Below are 10,512 nucleotides of genomic sequence, written 5' to 3'. Positions count from 1 at the left end.
GTTTTCTTAGTCGTTTGTCCTTTCGTAAAACAGACCTCTGTTCGCTGACTCCATATTTTAATTATTTTAATTACTTAATATTGTTAAGATGGTCTTTGCTTGCTCTGTTCCCGATCTGTCTTGTTTCAGTGGACTTTTCAGCTACATTACTGTTCTTAAACAGGTAAACGGGCTCAGGTTTTGAGAGAGATAAAGGAAAACAGGTTACATGTACTAGCCTACAAGGCATAAGTGAGTGTAGATGGACGGATTGTGGGAAGTACACGTAAAGTTATTGTGAACTCTGGTAGAATTAAGGGACAATCAACACCATGAGGGAGTTGCAATCATCATTATTAAAACAGCAGCAAAAGCATTAAAAGAATACCACCTTGTAAATGAAAGAATCATCAAAGTAATTGTAAATGAAAAAATTATCAAAGTAAGAATGAAGATTAAACCTGTAAAGACATCTATAATACAGGTTTATGCCCCTTTGAATGAAGCAGAAAATGAGATTAAAGAGGAATTCTATGGGGCTCTACAGGCCAAATTTCAAAAAGTCAAAGCAAGATCTGACGGTTATCATGGGTGATCTCAATGCGAAAGTTGGAAACAACTGCTTACCTGCAAGATTTATTTATTTGTCAAAACTTCTAATGCTTATACTTTACGTTCAGAATCTAATTTCGACCTTCGCCTACCAAAACACCGAACAAATTGTTTAAAAATTCACTCCAATATTCCGGAGTTCATATTTGGAACAGTTTACCTTTGGATTATAAGATATGTACTAAGTCTGCCAGTCTTTAAACGAAATGTAGAGAAATATATCTTCATCAACAGAACTTGATTAGCTCTGATTTATATCTTTTGCACATGTATGTAGCGTTAAAGCTTACTGATATGACATTTAATATAACTTTTAACGTCATCTTAATATATTTTTTCATTATCGCTATTATTTTATAATGATTATCTTTAGTATAATATGACTATTATCAAACATGTACATGTATTTCAATTTACTTGCTAAGTTGTTTATCTTTACTAATTTGATGTAATATTGTTGTTGTAATTAGAAGGTCCTGAGGAAGAATAGTGTGTCCACTAATCAGGCAACCTTTTCTAAATAAAATATTATTAATTCATTATTATTATTAATAAGAGTTATGGGGAAGCATGGTTGTGGAAGTATGAATGAGAATGGCGAACACTTCACGGAATTCTGTGAAAACAACAACATGGTCATTGATGGAACACTGTTAAGCATTATGAGATACACAATACATAAAAATATGGGTGTCACCTGGAGGGAGAGATAAAAACCAAAGCGACCACACTACTATCAATGGAAAATGAAAAAGATTTTTACATGATGTAAGAGTGAAGCGTGGTGCTGATGTTAGAAGTGATCATCACCTTAAATTGTTACTGCCAGCATAAAGGTAAAGCTGATGAATGTAGCACCTATATAAGAGCAACATTACGCGAATACATACACGCAAGCTAAGAGAAAGCAAAGTGGGGATGAAAGATGGAAACATTTGGAAGAAGTGTTGAATCACCCAGAGCCTAACGAGCTGGTCTTATACCGGAAGCTGATACTGATTTAGACATTGAAACAGAAGAACTAGCAGCAGACATTTTACACTCATTATTCACCAAGACCTGGGATAATAACACAATACCTACGACATGGTCCTAAGGGGAAAAACTGTCAAAGAAAGGAGATCAATCTAACTGCAATAGCTGAGCTGTAGGGGCATCACCTTGCTATCAGTACCTAGTATGGATCTTAATTTATGAAATACTATAAAAGATAGTACAACTGATAAAAGCATTTTACTTGGAGTTCAATTGCTCTATAGGCAGCTAATCAGATGCATGCTTCATAGTAAAATCTGGCGTGAGGCATGGTTGTGTGGTGGAAGCTCTCTTTTTTTATACTAGCAATAGACTGCATGGGTAATGAAATCAACCCTTAGTGGCCACATCACAGGAATACAATAGACTCTTTTTACCAGTCTTGAAGACCTAGACTACGCATTTGACTTGACCCGTCTGTCACATCTGGAAAAGGATATGCAAAAAAAAAATCAAAATTACAGAGTAATGTAGAAAAAAAATTGGACTGAAAATCAATACCAAGAAAACTGATGTCATTAAACAGCAAACAACCAGCAAGAATACAGGTAAATGGAAACTACCTGAGCAACACAACAACATTTATCTATCTTGGCAGCATATTGACATCAGTTGGGGCGTGGACAAAGATATTAAGTAGAACTAGGGGTGCCCTCATTAGCCTCAACAACATCTGGAAAACAAATGACATAAAGAGGACAAAAGTAAGAATCTATAACAGTTGCGTCCTGCCTTTCCTACTCTATGGAACAGAATGCTGGAGAATGCCAGGAGGAGACATAAGTAGGCGTTCTAGTTTTCACAATGGATGCCTCAGGAAGATCATGAGGATTTTCTGGCCAAATAAAATTACCAATTAGGATCTCTATGAGAAAGCAAACACAGATGACGTGAGAACTTTAATTATGAAACAGAGATGGCGATGGATAGAGCGTGTGTTAAGAAAATCAACCAACAACATCAACAAAATAGCTCTTAGATGGACACCAGAATGGAAGAGGAAAGCTGGTCGATCAAAGAACACAAAGCGAAGGACTGTGGCGAAGGAAATAAGAGACCATAAACTAACTTGAGACGACTAGAGAGAACTGTTCAAGATAGAGAGAAGTGGAGAAGTCTAGTCCTTGCTCTAGATGCCCGAGGGCATGGCAAGGACTAGGTAGGTACATGTAGGTACTGTTCGATACCTCAATATTTCTCGAAAAACCTTATAAAAAGACTGTTAAAGACATGTGAAAATAATTATTTCGCAGATTTTCAAATAATTCAAGATGCTTGAGTTTCTGATTGACACTACCTAAGTGGTTTTTGAGACCAGTTATTCCAACAATCTATTGGAATTCCCATGGGTACCATTTGCGCTCAGTTATTAGCAGACATATTTTATATTCATATGAAGCAGAATTTGTGCAAAATCTTATGCGTGAAAAGAGGGAAACACTTGCTGTGGCCTTCAACTCAACATTTAGATATATCGATGACGTATTGTTAATTAACAATGGTAATTTCCATTCCTACGACGTTATGATATATCGGTAGACAGACTTCTCGGCCCAACGACACCTCGGCCCGTGCTGGTTGACACCTCGGCCCTGAAAGGTCGGCTCAAAATCATTGACACCTCGGCCCACACCGAAGACAGCTCGGCCTCGGCCTCAGGAATAAAATTAATATAATTTGTTTAAATTAGTTTAATTTCTAATTTCTGTATTTTCTATGGTAATGTTAAATTTAAAATTACTATACGTTTACATGAGTTACTATACCTATACGAAAAACAGGGGCAGATAATTTCAGTATTTTCGAACAAACCACAGCACAACATCGAATTACAATCTGTTGATTGGGAGGTAACAGGTCTATTTATTTATTGACTTTGTTGCTTATTAATTATAATGCAACATTAGACATTATTAATAAATTTATTAGCCATCTTTAAAAAAGGATTGGTTGCCCTCTCCCGACTGACTGACTAAAATGGTCTACTGCAGTACGTTGTACAGCATCGTCGCAAACCACGGCCAAAATGTACGATACTCTCCCATTCTGGAGAGAGCTTTATGCGGACTCTGGACCGTGGCTTGAGACGATGGTTGTACAGTTGAATCAGGGAACTATATACTAGGTTAGTATATAGGTCCCTGGTTGAATTTACTAATAATTATGTGTAAACCAGTAGGTCTACACCTGTCAGAAGTTTATGTCCTGGTCCACAAGATGTATCGATAAATTTTAGGGATGTGCGATTTTATCGGTATACCGGTATATCGCGATTTTTTGTTGTGTGATACATATTGTTATACGGAGACCTAAATACTGGTCTTTAGGTACATATTATAAAGTCCAGAAATTATCATTTATTTGTTCAATCGTTCAAATTGCAGTTACAGAAAGTATAAAAAATGTTGTAAAAAGTGAAAAGAACGACATCTTACCGTCCAAACATAATTGATTTTACATTCATAAAAATTTCAAGAAAGTAAAATTTTGTTTTTCTAGCATATCTTTTAGAAAAATCATCACCTGCATACGGAGTGTATATATCCCAGTTGATTCGATACGCAAGAGTATACTCTACGTATGAACAATTTCCAAAACGAGTTAATTATTCACAAGCAAGTTGATGAAACAAGAATATCAGCAGTATCGGTTAAAGTCAAAATTTGGTAAGTTCCATGGTCGATACAATGACCTTGTCAGCAAATAAAATTTATCATTGAGTCAAATGCTGACTGACGTTTTTCATACTAATTGTTAGTCCATTATTTATACACTGAATTGACAACGGGTTTTTCCGTTATTTTCCGATCATGACAAGGAGCACACGGCGGGTGTGACCGGTCAGCATGGGCTGCTCACTCCTCCATGGCACCTGATCCCACCTCTCATGTTTCGGAGGTCGGTGTTTGCTCTGCTCCTATTTTGTATTGTTTTATGGACTTTGATATTGGATACTGTTCGTTTTCTCCATATCCTTCATTCAAAAAACACGTATATACATTGTATAAATCTGAAAGTTCTAAATTTATTTCAAAGAACAAAACATGAGTGGATAATGATAAAAAAAAATAATTCAATAGTAAACAAAAACATGGGACAGAAAAGTGTGAATAAAAGTTTAAATTTGTAGAAATTGAAATCTAACCTCTATAATTGGTGGAAAACATCACTATTCTCTTTCAAATGATGATAAAAAAAAATGCAACGCCCATACAACCAATTGATGGGTTCTCAGAAATGAATGTAGGTGCATATCACACATGTGGCTCATACAACTGATTTCATTACATGCAACACAATGAATGATGTATTTTTTTAATAAAATAAACAAATATAATATACACAATGTATTGACTTTATCTTTGAATTGATTATTCAAACTTGAATGAATGTCAAGAACTGCAGAAATGATACAGTTTTTGCATTTGACATTCCTTTGAATTATTCCAAATTAAGAAAACGCAAAAAAAAAAAAAAAAAAAAAAAAAATTTGACACGTTTAAATTTTTTTCTTCTCGTTACATTTGTCCCTCGCTGCAAGGCGAGGAACCCGATTCGTCTGTCAGTCTGTCACAAAAACTTAAACCTTAGTCATACATTTTGAATGAAAAGAGATTTCGTATTTCACATGTACATTACTTGTGAAAAGTACATATCAAATATGCTATGATTTTTGTACTCCTTGACCTTTAAGTTTGACCTAGTCTTAAATTTTTTTTATATTATATATTGATCATAACGTTCGAAAGAGAAATGATGCAGCTTTCATATTACTTTCCGAATACGCTATGATTTTTTAACCAGTGATCTTAATATTTGACCTGATTTTTAAAAATTTTGTTGATTACTATTAATTGACATCTGATAGGGCGTTCATATTTGACACAATTTTCCATAAATAATGAAATCCAACCCACTAAGACACCGAAAGATGGGGACAACAGTTCTTTGAATTTGCTTGTTAATTTTGGTATGACTACCTATTTACCCAAATAAAGCGGTATGTACCTTCAAACAAATAGAGAATAGTAAGCACATTGATTTGCAGTTAAGTTTCTCATTTTGAAAGCAATAAGAATTAAACTAAGTCATAATGTTAACAATTATTACCTCTAATTAATATTTAACATCGGTAATGCTATGTTACATTGAACCTTACACTGGCATCTGATATAAAAAGGAAAATTGGGGAAAATGCGTTGAATAAACACCACGCAAATAAAAGAATATAATACATTGAAATATTTCAATCATAGTATTTCAGATATAAGTTTACATGGAGGGAAGTAATAGCCGAGAGGTCATACATGTATAACATTAATAAAATAAGTAATCATTTCTTGATATAGCCTTACAACTGTGATATTCAAGTATTTTGTTTCTTTGCCAAATATCGTATATCATAATACATAATTATATAATTTTGACAACGATTGCTTGTAAGAGATGATTTTTAAAGACGTAAAATGAATGCATTTTCACTGTATGACCAAATAAGCTGGAAATGACACTGGACCACAAGGAGATGAATGTTTAAATTTTGATGGTCACTCAAAACGGGTTAATGAGTAAAGAAGACTTCCTACTTTTAATACATTTTCAATGCATGTCAGTATTTTTCAAGATGCCAATGAGTGAAGAAAGAAAGTACTCTCATATATTTCAAAATTTGATAAACCTTTGTGTGCCCCTTAACCCTTGGAATACGAGTCATGAATGAAAAAAATTAAAGATTGCGTGGTTGATCATACATTAACTAATCTAATTCCAAAATTTTTCATTACAGGAAACTTCAAATTTCAAGGTCCCATCCGAAAGAACCACACATTTCACGACTTGCCTTGTACCACGAGAAAAGTTGATTATCAAGCGTATTTTCCAACATTGATCTTTTCATAATCCCCCCCCCCCCCACATAAATCCTCGTTTTGATAGCACACCATTTTGCTTTATCCAAGAAAAATTGTTGAGACCACTACCTCCTGTGACGTGCTTGCTTTTTTCTTTTTAATCCACCTCAGTATTAGATCAAGTCGTTCTTTATGATCGGTACTTTTTAACCAGTCATGTACAACTGCCTCTGGTAAGTTAAATCGTAATTTATCTGGTAATTCACACGAATCGGAGAAAATAACCAACACATTGTTTGGAGACATGTTCTCCATCTGAATACACTTAAGAACAGTATCTAGATGAATGCCTAAAAACGCTTCTTCTTTCAAATATGAAGATGTTACGAAAAAAATCAGGTTTTCACATTTTTTAATTATGTCGCTTTGAATGTCAAATTCAGATTTCCCACTTTTGTTTATGTTACATTCCTCGAAAATAAATCCTGTTGAGATATTTTTCTCTCTCAAAGGAAGAACGAGGCTTTTGTAGACAACGTCTTTATCGCTGTCACCAGAAACTACGTAGCATGAGTATTCCTTGAAATATTCTACATGACTGCTTTCAGACTTGTCCAGAATTGGGCTTCCTAAAGAGATATTTCTTATTGGCTTAATAACAAATTGTGTGTATAAATTCCACATTTGTTTGAACACACAATCAAGAAAAAGAAACGTAAAAACGAGTATTAAGACTTCAATGATAAGACGCGCTGCCAATATGCCTTTATGGGTGTTCTCAAACCATGTATATTCCATGTTGAACTGCTGAATTGTCCGTATGATCTTCTCTTTGTCTACTTTTGTCGTGTTGTCCATCTTGAGGAAATAAGGCTGGTCGGGCAAAACAATCAGAGTGTCAGGATGTTTTACTTCAATTAGAGTAGAAGATCGAGTATTTGCGTTATATATGCGACGAAAGTATTCTACTCTGTGAACTCCGAAGAACCTAGCACCAGCGCATTGAAGAAAGTTTGTTTCATAAGAACCATGATCAGACAGAAAAAAATGCGCGGGCGAAGGGAAGTTCGGAACAAAAAACCAGTCCATCGCCTTTCCATAAAGAAAATAAAGGTATGAAAATGCAGAGCATGTATCGTTTTCTCCCGAGTGAAGGATCCCATTAATGTAATAGTACTGCACCAAGTCACTGGGTTCACTGTTAAAAAACATCGGTCTCCATTTTAATTCAACAACATTCCCTGGAGACGCATACACGAAAAATATTTCCCCTTTTTATTGCTTTATACGATACTGGCCAATCAGATATTCGACATCCAGAATAACGTCACGTAATATGTTGTCTTGAAAATTATAGGACTCAGTGGAACCTTTAATGTGGAATGAACAGCTATAGTTACCTAATTCCCATTTTTTAATGGCATCAATAGTTAGGGTACTATTTGCATTTATCCAGCTGTCTCGATCCTTCTTGAAATCAGTTGTTATTTTGCTTTGACGACTGATTGAAGTTACATTTTTTTTCCCTTAAAGTCCAAAAAACACGTATTGAGCTCGAAGTTGAAGTATTGAATAAAACGCTCCATGTACATGAAAGGCTGACACTTTCGCCCGGGCTTCTCAAAAACACTTCGCGATGATATGGAGGTTTTCGCCCTCTTTTATCACTATATTGCTTTAGTTCTTGAATTCTGCTTTGATACACCTTCTCTCCCGTATTGCGATCTAGTTCTTCATCCAGATATAAATAATTATAGATCTTGTTCATCTTACTTATACTGAGATCATTACATGTAGCTGGAAAGTGTTTATTATCGTTGTAAGACCATGTCGTAAAGAAGTTCCCCTTGCTTTCTTTTGTGGTTTCAAGCAGGTAAAGACAGGATGGGAGGAAATTATACAAAATAATGAAAACAATAATAGCATGTACAATTGTGGTGAATACATATAAAATCAGTCTCCATAGTTTGTATCTACGAACTACTGATATAAAAAATACATAAATGAAATAAATGACGGATGAAATGACGTTATAAAGATTTTTCCATTGCATATGTAGCAAAACGTCATCCTGTATCTCGCCGATAATGTTTACATATCTTACAGCGACTGGAATAAGACAGACCATGGTGTGGTAAATCAAGTGAGGACGGTAACACCCTATCTGAAGTCTTGAAACACGTTTATATATAGCATTGGAATCCGCTATTAATGTAGATGTTGAATATAATAAAGTTACATGCACACAAAATAAATAAATCTTGTAGATTCTGTGGGCACGAACTGGTACTGTTGTTTCTCCATAGAATGAATTTTCATGGGTGATGTGATTGTAAGAAGGTTCGTCCAAATATCCAAAGATATAAAAAACAAACGAAGACAGGATAATGAATGATAAAGATACCACTCCGTTCAAGAAATTTATCCTTTTCTTCATTTTACTACAAAAAGAAAATAAATACATATGTACATAATTTTCATGCCCTCGTAATCAAAGATTTTATAAAGAATATATTTTTTGTCTTGTCTGTTCGTCTGGTTGTCCGTCTGTTTATCTGTTTGTTCGCCAAAACTTTAACCTTGCCCATAACTTTGAGTTGTTGGGGCTATAGCTTTCATACATGTATTTCACAGGTGTATTTCTAATGAGAAACGTTTCTTTGCGTACCACCAAATTTGATGTCTTGACCTAGGAGTTTGGACCACTCTTAAAAAATGCCAAACTTTAACCTAGGTATAAACTTTTCAAAAGATAGTGCCAGGGCTTTCATACTTCGCATGTGTTCATTGTGACAAGACCTTTAAAAGGGTATACATTTTTATGCCCCCGTATGCCCCCCTGAAGTATATAGTTTTTGTCGTGCTCGTCCATCTGTCTGTCTGTCTGTCTGTCTCTGTCTCTCTCTCTCTCTCTCTCTCTGTCAGTATCTCTGTCTGTCTAATCTGCCTGTTTGTCCGCAAAAACTTTAACCTTGCCCATAACTTGTGATTTAGTGGAGCTATGACATTCATATTTCACATGTGTATTCCTTGTGACAAGACCTTTCTTTGGGTACCACCAAATTTGACCTTTTTACCTTGGAGTTTGATCCACTTTTACACAAAAATTTTGAACTTTTACTTTGGCCATATCTTTTGAACAGTAGATACCAGGACATTTTAACTTAGCATATATAAATTTTGTGGAAAGACCTTTCATTGCATACCAACAACCTTGACCTTTTGACCTTGACCTTGGAGATGTCTGTACTTATGAAAAAACTTTAACCTTGGCTATAACTTTTGAATGGTAAGTGCTAGGGCTTTCATACTTCACATATTTAATCCTTGTGAGAAGACACTTCATTGGGCATCAAGAACCTTGACCCTTTGACCTTGGAGTTTTACCTACTTTAAAAATACAACCTTGACCATAATTTTTGATGGGTTAGAACGTGGGCTTTCATACTTCACATATTTATTCCTTGTGACAAGATCTTTCATTTGATATCAAAAACCTTGACCCTTTGACCTTGACCTTGGAGTTTGACCCATTTTTACCCAATAATTCCTAACTTTGACTTTGGCCCTAATTTTTAAACGATAGATACAAGGAATTTCATTTTTCAAATATCAGTTTGGTCATAACCCTTGAACAGGAGGTGCTAGGGGTTTATATATCACACTTGTATTTCATGTGAAAAGGGCTTACTTTAGGTACCAACATATTTGATCTGTATATGAGAAAGCTTAACCTTCGCTATGTTGCCATACGGGGGCATCAGTGTTTCACAAACACATCTTGTTAGATATTTGACGTTGACCTTAAAGTTGGACACACTTTAAAAAAACATTAACCTTGGCGATAACTCATGAATCTATTAACTAGAAATAGACATTCCTTTGAATATGAAAATTTTGACATTTTGACCTTGACCTTGGTATTTGACCTGCATTTGAAAAAAAAAACAACCCTCACCATAAGCATCCATACAGGGGCATCAGTGTTTCACAAACACCTAACATCTTGTGAACATTGTTATTTTTGTAGCAAATT

The sequence above is a fragment of the Saccostrea cucullata genome, unplaced genomic scaffold (genome assembly GCF_032062105.1).
Source record: "Saccostrea cucullata isolate Sc308-1 unplaced genomic scaffold, CSIRO_AGI_Scuc_v1 ctg1931, whole genome shotgun sequence".
Taxonomy (NCBI): domain Eukaryota; kingdom Metazoa; phylum Mollusca; class Bivalvia; order Ostreida; family Ostreidae; genus Saccostrea; species Saccostrea cuccullata.
This window is presented reverse-complemented; position numbering follows the sequence as displayed.